This window comes from Cervus canadensis, chromosome 5, assembly GCF_019320065.1.
Source record: "Cervus canadensis isolate Bull #8, Minnesota chromosome 5, ASM1932006v1, whole genome shotgun sequence".
NCBI lineage: Eukaryota > Metazoa > Chordata > Mammalia > Artiodactyla > Cervidae > Cervus > Cervus canadensis.
In genome coordinates this window covers 54,731,272-54,741,810 of record NC_057390.1, presented here as the reverse complement: position 1 = coordinate 54,741,810, position 10,539 = coordinate 54,731,272, and positions in this window count along the sequence as shown.

The following is a 10,539-nucleotide window of genomic DNA, read 5'->3' as shown; positions in this document are numbered from 1 at the left end:
GTATGTTTAACATATATTCTCTTAGCAAATTTTGTGTAATGGCAACCCACTCCAGTACTCTTGCCTGGAAAATCCCATGGATGGAGAAGTCTGGTAGGCTACAGTTCATGGGGTCGCAGAGAGTTGGACACTACTGAGCGACTTCACTTCACTTTAATACAATATTATTTACAGTTAATATGCACTATACATTAGATTTCTTGGAGCTTTTTTATCTTATAAGTGAAACTTTGTAATTTTGACCGACATCTTTCCATTTCCCCCACTTTCACCCCATCCCTTAACAAGTACTCAACTCTATTTCTGTGATTGCAACTTATTTTTTTTAGATTCCATGCGTAAATGATATCATGCTTACCTATTAATAAGTCTAGCTTATTTCAGTGAGCATAATATCCTCTGTTTCATCAATGCTCTCACAAATGATGTAGTTTCCCCTTTTACGTGACTGGATAATATATCACTGTGTATAGAGAAATATATTACAGATAGGCAGATGATAGAGAGATAGATACAGGGAGATATCATAATTCTAACCCATTTATCTGTCAACAGACATGTTGTTTCTATATCTTGACTGTTGAAGATACTGTTGCATTGATCACAGGGATGCAGATAGCTCTTAGAGATAGTAATTTCATTTCCTTTGTATATACACCCCGAAGTGGAATTACTGGAGCATAAAGTCATTTTATCTTTCAATTCCTCTGTACTCTTTTCCATAATGTTTGTACCAATTTACATTCCATTAACAGTGTATAAGGTCTCCTTTTCCTCATATCCATGCCAACATTTGTTACCTTTTGTCTTTTTTTTTTGTAGGCATTCTAACAGATATAAGGTGATATTAATTGTGATTTAGGTTTGCATAATCCAAAGGAATCCTTTAATCAAGCATTTTGGAATAAGAGAAAGAGGCCAGAATCAAAGTCTGAATGTAATGACCCTAAAAGAAGGGGCTGGAGAATTTTCCAAGATAGAGTGAGTAGCATTATCTGTATTTACTAATAACCTCTTTCAAAGGAAAAGCAAATTTATTCCTACCACAGAAGAGGAGGCAGTTTTATAACTTGAAGCAAGACAGCCACAAAAGTCAGGTTCCTACTCCCTCATGCAGACTGGAACAGAGGACTCTATCTTCTTTGATGATTAGATCTCAAAAAGATGTTTCTCAAGTCTTTAAGAAAGACATTTCTGGTTTGTAAAACTAGTAAGAGGCACACATTTCAAAAGCATTGAAAATGTTTATTTTTTATTTAAAATCATGTTAGTTTCAGGTGTACAATGTAGTGATTCAATATTTTTATAGATTATAGTCCACTTAAAACTATTACAAAACAATAACTATATTTCCCTCTGTTGTACAACATCCTTATTGCTGTTGCTTAAATCCTGAAAGATGATGCTGTGAAAGTAATGCACTTAATATGCCAGCAAATTTGGAAAAAACAGTGGCCACAGGACTGGAAGAACAGTTTTCATTCCAGTCCCTAAGAAAGACAATCCCAAAAAATGCTCAAACTACTGCACAATTGCACTCATCTCATGCTCAAAATTCTCCAAGCCAGGCTTCAGCAATACATGAACTGTGAACTTCCAGCTGCTCAAGCTAGTTTTAGAAAGGGCAGTGGAACCAGAGATCAAATTGCCAATATCCGCTGGATCATCGAAAAAGCAAGAGAGTTCCAGAAAAACATCTATTTCTGCTTTATTGACTACGCCAAAGCCTTCAACTGTGTGGATCACAATAAACTGTGGAAAATTCTGAAAGTGATGGGAATACCAGACCACCTGACCTGACTCTTGAGAAACCTGTATGCAGGTCAGGAAGCAAGAGTTAGAACTGGACATGGAACAACAGACTGGTTCCAAATAGGAAAAGGAGTATGTGAAGGCTGTATATCACCCTGCTTATTTAACTTATATACAGAGTACATCATGAGAAACACTGGGCTGGAAGAAGCACAAGCTGGAATCAATAACCTCAGATATGCAGATGACACCACCCTTATGGCAGAAAGTGAAGAAGAACTAAAGAGCCTCTTGATGAAAGTGAAAGAGGAGAGTCAAAAAGTTGGCCTAAAGCTTAACATTCGGAAAACTAAGATCATGGCATCTGATCCCATCACCTCATGGGAAATAGATGGGGAGACAGTGGAAACAGTGGCTGACTTTATTTTTTGGGGCTCCAAAATCCCTGCAGATGGTGACTGCTGCCATGAGATTAAAAGACGCTTACTCCTTGGAAGGAAAGTGATGACAACCTAGATAGCATATTAAAAAGCAGAGACATTATTTTGCCAACAAAGGTCTGTCTAGTCAAGGCTATGATTTTTCCAGTGGTCATGTATGGATTGAGAGTTGGACTGTGAAGAAGCTGAGCACCGAAAAATTGATGCTTTTGAACTGTGGTGTTGGAGAAGACTCTTGAGAGTCCCTTGGACTGCAAGGAGATTCAACCAGGCCATCCTAAAGGAAATCTGTCCTGGGTGTTCATTGGAAGGACTGATGCTGAAGCTGAAACTCCAATAATTTGGCCACCTCATGCGAAGAGTTGATTCGTTGGAAAAGACCTTGATGCTGGGAGGGATTGGGGGCAGGAGGAGAAGGGGACGACAGAGGATGAGATGGCTGGATTGCATCACTGACTCAATGGGCATGAGTTTGAGTAAACTCCAGGAGCTGGTGATGGACAGGGAGGCCTGGCGTGCTGCGATTCATGGGGTCGCAAAGAGTCGGACACGACCGAGCGACTGAACTGAACTGAACTGATCTATTTTATGTATAGTAATGTGCAAGAGACTTTTTAAACCTTTACACCTTAAAGGGGAAGAGAAAGGATTTGCATCTGCAAGTTTTTTAAAGTAAGTGTTCTAAGAAAAGGGGATTCTGGGTCTTAGAGTATTAGAGTCAGGAAGAAACCTGTTTAAAGATTGATCAAGATAAAAGAAACATTAAGAGAATTTTGATTAGTGAGTTCTCTCTTTAGAGCCTATGAAAAGTTATTTGTAAGAAACTAAGTCACATTTCAAATATACTTTATAAACTATATAACTAAATGTTAATTTTAAAGATTTGATAATTCTTTTAATTATACCTTATAAGTTTTTGTTGAAGGATGATCTATAGTGTTAAAAAAATGAAAGCAAATAACTGTACATTAGTATGAAAATAGAAAATCAGATTGTGATACAACCATACTATGACACATGTAGCAGCTACTGATATAAATGTAATAGATGTATACTAAAGGGATTCAAATGAACCTCTCCAAAATCTGTCACTTTGCCATTTAATACTATGTGAGCTAAAGGCAATCAAGATCCAGTAGAATCAAGGCAAAATCAAACCAACAACTTGTATCTCTCCCTTAACTATCTAAAAGAATTTAGATAGGGGATTTGGCCCAGAAAGAAAGCTATTACCAAGGAATAGCTTTTTATCTGAACGACCTATCTCTATGACAGGACAAACATCTAATTACCAAACACCTGCTCTTCTTATCTTCCTGTGAATCACCCTCCTCCCCTTTGAAGCCCCAGGTGGCTATTCCGTTCCTCAGCTCAAGATGGTATATAAGCTTCAATTGTCAGGATTGTCCTTGAATTTCATTGTCTTTGTGGGACTCCCATACAAACATAATTAAATGTATTTTTTTTCTCTTACTAATCTGTCTTATGTTGATTTGATTATTAGACCTGCCAAAAAACATAGAAGAACAGAGAAAAACTAACATAATTTTCCTTAAAGTGTATTCCTTAAGGTGTATTACTTCAGTTGCTCAGGCCAAAATCCTTGTTGACATATCTCTCACATTCCACTCCAAATCTTTCAACAAAGCCTGTTGGCTCCAATCTCACAATATGTCCATAGTCTGATTTCTTCTTATTACCTCTGCTGCTACTATCTGGCCCATTCACCATCTATATCATGGACTACTATGATAACCTCCTCTTTGGTCTCCCTGCTTCTAGAATGCCTATCTCTTCAAAAACATAGCCTCACACTATACTCAAAATCACCTTTAAAAAACTAGAGTCACATCATTGGTCAGATTATGTTAATCCTCTGCCTCAATTACTCACTAACTCTGTGATCTGGCCCTTTACTAATCCCCAAGCATCTTAATGCACCTTTGCTTTTGCACAGGCTGCTTCCTCTTTCTGGGTTGCTCTTATCCCATCACATCTAACTGCATCAGCTTCAGTTCAGTTCAGTCGCTCAGTCATGTCTGACTTTTTGCAACCCCAAGAATCGCAGCACGCCAGGCCTCCTTGTGAATTCTGCTAAAATCTCACACTTTCTTACTGAGGTCAATTCTTCCCATTCCATTTTAGAGTGTAACCTGCTCTGCTCCCAGTGTACTTCCAAACTCTCATCCTGATGGCTTTTATCTCCTTCTAGCAAACTTGTATTTACTTAATTTTATGTTTATGATCTATTTTCTGTCTCTTCCCCTTAAAATGAAATTTCTACAGGAGTGAACAATCTGTGTTTTTGTTTTGTTTTTTTTTTAATTTCATCAAATGGAACAGAACCTGACACAGATGCTACTCATCCAATGTTTACTTAATATATGAATATATGATAGACAAAAATATGTCACCAGAATAAGGTAAAAAACTCATATGAACTATCAAATTGTACCTCAATATCTTACTTATTCAGTTTAGTTCAGTTCAGTCGCTCAGTCATGTCCGACTCTGCGACCCCATGAACCACAGCATGCCAGGCCTCCCTGTCCATCACCAACTCCCAGAGTCCACCCAAACCCATGTCCATTGAGTCGGTGATGCCATCCAGCCATCTCATCCTCTGTCGTCCCCTTCTCCTCCTGCCCTCAGTCTTACCCAGCATCAGGGTCTTTTACAGTGAGTCAGCTCTTCACATCAGGTAGCCAAAGTACTGGAGTTTCAGCTTCAACATCTGTCCCTCCAATGAACACCCAGGACTGATCTCCTTTAGGATGGACTGGTTGGATATCCTTGCACTCCAAGGGACTCTCAAGAGTCTTCTCCAACACCACAGTTCAAAAGCATCAATTCTTTGGTGTTCAGCTTTCTTTATAGTCCAACTCTCACATCCATACATGACCACTGGAAAAATCATAGCCTTGACTAGACGGACCTTTGTTGACAAAGCAATGTGTCTGCTTTTAATATGCTGTCTGGGTTGGTCATAACTTTCCTTCCAAGGAGTAAGCGTCTTTTAATCTCATGGCTGCAATCACCATCTGCAGTGATTTTGGAGCCCAGAAAAATAAAGTCAGCCACTGTTTCCACTGTTTCCCCATCTATTTGCCATGCAGTGATGGGACCTGATGCCATGATCTTGCTTTTCTGAATGTTGAACTTTAAGCCAACTTTTTCACTCTCCTCTTTCACTTCCTTATTCCTGAGTATGCTTTTTTAGTAGCCTTAAAATGCTAACAGGTATTATAAATACACAACTATCAAAAACATTTTAAAACTACAGTTTTAATATTATGAAAGTCAAGTTAACTGAAATATGTATATTAAATTTTAAGCTATTAAGTCCACAATAATGATTATTAATAGTGAAATTTTTATTATGAACAGTTATCAAAAACACTTATCAAGATCAGGATACATATAGGTCAAAATAAAAAGCAAACATAAACTAGGAAATATGACTCTAAATACTTATTGGGATAAAACTAGAATGACATAACTGGATTTCCAATGAAGTATCCATGTAGATAAGGCAAAATTAATATCCTTACTATTTATTTATTTGTTTAACCAAGGCAGGGTTACTAATCTGAGCAGAAGATTGTTTACTGTTACTATAGGGAAAAAAAAAAGTAGAATGTGTCAGTGCACTGTACCAACTCATTTTTAAATTATTGAATGATCTAAATTAAAATATAAACAAACTGAGATAAAATCACCATAGAAAATATGTTTCTGGGGCTACTTCTTGCATTTTTACTTTATCTGTTTGAAGTGATTCTATTTGGATTACCTCTTTTGGGTTGTAATAATAATTTGTTTGATTTAGAAATATCTTACCATCACAAACAAATGCTATGATATATCTTTCTTAAAATAAAAGATTAAATGTGTCTTACTTTTCTCACCCTTTTTGTTTTGTTTTGTTTTCAAAATATTCATGCAAGACCATGAACATGATAGCACAAAAGAGAGAAGCATGTTAGAGCAAAAAAATAATCTTGTGCCACATGGATAATCTCCTCTTTAAAAGCAAAGGCAGGTAAATAAAAAGCTCTGCCAATTGAAATTATCTAAGATGTATATTAAAATAGCTTCTTAATTCTTGAAATGCTTGTCTGAGATAAAGTTAAAACAATTTTTGACTGAGTCTTCACTATCTTCCAAGAAATAAGATATGGATAAAGTTGAAAAGTAGAAGTATGTTATGATGTACTGAAGCTACCTTCTGGGAAATAACACTCACACACACACACACACACACACACACACACACACAAATGGCAAATATTATATTTGCTATTGGATGAAAATAAAGAAACTCAATAATTCATAGCACCTGCTCCCCCAAAGCCAAACAGTAACATCAACAAATACTAAGGCTGTTTGATAAGCCAGAGGTTATTCACTAAACAAAGATTATATGCTTTGTATTAACTGTAGTTCTTGATTATGAACCATAGAACTTTATTCTGGCTACTCTAATAAGAAAAAAATGTTTTCTGGAAAAGTATTGGGTATCTCTGCAGAGTAGAAGAATAGAGCAAAAATCACACTGCAGGAAGAGGCAGCCCAACACTAGCACCACCAAGAGTTTGAACTGTCTCTGTTTGAACCATCCCTTCCCCATTCAGTATGCAGGCCTGGAGTATGGTTCAGCGATCTAATATATGGCTGTGCTCCAGGAAGAGCTAAGGTCTTGTTTATCTGTCTTCAACTAGAAGCAGGGGCTCTGGCTTCTAGTTCTAGCTTTGCTATAAATGGTTATAATTATGAGCAAGCTATTACCTGACTATCTCATTTATAAAAGGAAAAGTCTATAAATGATCTTAAATGATACTGTGGTATTTCTTAAATGATGGCTCTGAAAAAAAGAAAATACAAAATCCTCCTGAAAACTGAGATTAACGTACCTCATATTATTATGCTTCACTTATTGCCCTTTATTACGTGTTTTACACATTTAAGATTTGTAGCAACCCTGGGTCAAGCAAGTTTTTGGCATCGTATTTTCCAATAGCATCGCTCACTTTGTGTCTCTTTGTCACATTTTGGTTGTTGTTGCTGTTCATTCACTCAGTGGTGCCCAATTTCTTGTGACCCCATGGACTGCAGCTAGCCAGGCTTCACTCTCTTTCACCATCTGCTGGAGCTTGCTCAAAGTCATGTCCATTGAGTCGGTGATGCCATCCAACCATCTCGTTCTCTGGCATCCCCTTCTCCTCTGGCCTTCTGTCTTTCCCAGCATCACAGTCTTTTCCAGTGAGTCAGCTCTTTGTAACAGGTGGCCTAAATATTGGAGTTTCAGCTTCAACATCTGCCCTTCCAATGAATATTCAGGGTTGATTTCCTTTAAGATGGCTGGTTTGATCTCCTGGAGTCCAAGTGATTCTCAAGAGTCTTCTCCAATGCTATAGCTCAAAAGCATCAATTCTTTGGTGCTCAGCTTTCTTTATGGTCCAACCCTCACATACGTACATGACTACTGGAAAAACCACTGCTTTGACTATATGGACATTTGTTGGCAAAGTAATGTCTCTGAATTTAATATGCTGTCTTTTGTCATAGCTTTTCTTCAAAAAAAAAAAAAAAAGATTTTTTAAATTCACGGCTAAAGTCACCATCTGCAGTGATTTCAGAGCCCAGGAAAATAAAGTCTGTCACTGTTTCCATTTTTTTCCTTATCCATTTGCCATGAGGTAATGGGAGCAGAGGATATGATCTTAGTTTTTTGAATGTTCAGTTTTAAGTCAGTTTTTTCACCCTCCTCTTTCACCTTCATCAAGAGACTCTTTAGTTCCTCTTCACTTTCTGCCATAAGGGTGGTGTCATCTGTGTATCTGAGGTTATTGATATTTCTCCTTGAAATCTTCATTCTAACTTGTGATTCATCCAGCCAGGCATTTCTCATAATATACTCTGCATATAAGTTAAATAAGCAGGGTGACAATATACAACCTCGACATACTCTTTTTCCCAATTTTGAACCAGTCCACTGTCCCATGTCCAGGTCTAACTGTTGCTTCCTGATATGCATACAGATTTCTCAAGAATCTGTAGGTCAGGTGGTCTGCTATTCCCATCTCTTTAAGAATTTTCCAGTTTGTTGTGATCCACACAGTCAAAGGCTTTGGTGTAGTCAATGAAGCAGAAGTAGATGTTTTTCTAGAATTCCTTTGCTTTTTTTTTTTTTTTTTTAAATGAGTCAATGGATATTGGCAATTTGATCTCTGGTTCCTCTGCCTTTTCTAAATCCAGCTTGTACCTCTGGAAGCTTTCAGTTCACATACTGTTGAAGCCTAGCTTGGAGGATTTTGAGCATGACCTTGCTAGCAAGTGAAATAAGTGCAACTGTGCAATAGTTTGAACATTCTTTGGCATTGCCCTCCTTTGGGATTGTGATGAAAACTGACATTTTCCATTCCTGTGGCCACTGCTGAGTTTTCCAAATTTGCTGGCATATTGAGTGCAGCACTTTCACAGCATCATCTTTTAGGATTTGAAGTAGCTCAACTGGAATTCCATCAGCTCCACTAGCTTTGTACATAGTGATGCTCCTAAGGCACACTTGACTTCGTATTCCAGGATGTCTGGCTTAGGTGAGAGATTACACTATTGTGGTTATCTGGGTCATTAAGATTTTTTTGTGTAGCTCTTCTGTGTATTCTTGCCATCTCTTCTTACTGTCTTCTGCCCATACAGTTTCTGTCGTTTATTATATTTTGCTGAAAGGTGAAGTGAAAGTGAAAGTCGCTCAGTTGTGTACGACTCTTTGTGACCCCATGAACTTGTCCATGCATGGAACGCTCCAGGTCAGAATACTGGAGTGGGTAGCCTTTACTTTCTCCAGGGGATCCTCTCAACCCAGGGACCCTACCCTGGTCTCCCTAGTCTCCTGCATTGCAGGCGGATTCTTTACCAGTTGAGCCACAAGGGAAGCCCAACAATAGTGGAGTGGGTAGCCTATCCCTTCTCCAGCAGATCTTCCCAACCCAGGAATCACACCAGGGTCTCCCTCATTGCGGGCAGATTCTTTACCAACTGAGCTATCAGGGAAGTACTTACATTTTTATAATTCTGGCAATATTGCAAACTTTTTAATTATTTTCATATTTCTTGGTAATGATTGTTTCAGGGCACTACAAACTGCACCTATTTATAAGACAGCAAACTTAATAAATATTGTGTCTGTTCAGACTTTTCCATTGATCAAATGTTCCCCCATCTCTTTCCCTCTCCTTGGATCCCCTATTTTATTAGACACAATATTGAAATTAAATTAGTTCATTACAATTGCTTCTAAGTGTTCAACTGAAAGGAATAATCACATCTCTAATTCTAAATCAAAAGCTAGGAATTATTAAGCTCAGAGAGGAAGGCATGCCAAAAGATGAGGAGACCATCTTGTGCCAACAGTTTGCCAAGTCATAAATGCAGAGAAAAAAATACTGAAGGAAATTAAGAGTGCTATCCCAGTGAATGCACAAGTTATAAGAAAGTGAAACAGCCTTATTGTTGATAAGCAGAAAGTTTTGGTGGTATGGATAGGAGATCAAATTATCCACAACATTCCCTTAGCCAAAGCCTAATCCAGAGCAAGGTCCTAACTCTCTTCAATTCTGTGAAGGCTGAGAGGAGTGAGGAAGCTGAAGTGAAGAAGAAAGGTTTGAAGCCAACAGAGGTTGGCTCATGATGTTCAAGGAAAGGTTTCTCTATAACAAAGCAGTGCAAAGTGAAGCAGCAAGTGCAGATGTAGAAACTGCAGCAATTTTTCCAGAAGATTTAGTTGAGATGATTAATGAAGATGGCTACTACTCTAAACAGCAGATTGTCAATGTAGATCAAGTTTTCCTTACATTGGAAGGAGAACCCACTTACACCTTTTTTTTTTTTTTTAATTTATTTATTTTTTTTATTTTTTGGCCATGCTGCATATCATGACTTGTGGGATCTGAGTTCCCTGAGCAGGGTTTTAAGAACTGAACCTGGGCCCAAAGCAATTAAAATGCTGTGTCTTAACCACTGGACTGCCAGGTCATTCCCCATCTAGGCCTTTCATAGCTAGAAAGGAGCAGCCAGTGCCTGGCTTCAAATCCTCAAAGGACAGGCTGACTCTTTTCTTAAGAAGTCAGAAACTAATGAAGCTTGTATCTTTAAGTTAAAGCCCATGCTCATTTGCCATTTCAAAAATATTAGGGCCCTTAAAAATTATGCTAAATACCCACTGCCTGTGCTCTGTAAATGGAAAAATAGAGACTAGGTTTACAACGCGTTCTATAAAATATTTTAAACCCACTGCTAAGAACTACTTCTCAGAACTACTTTCAGAGAATTATTGACTTTGACA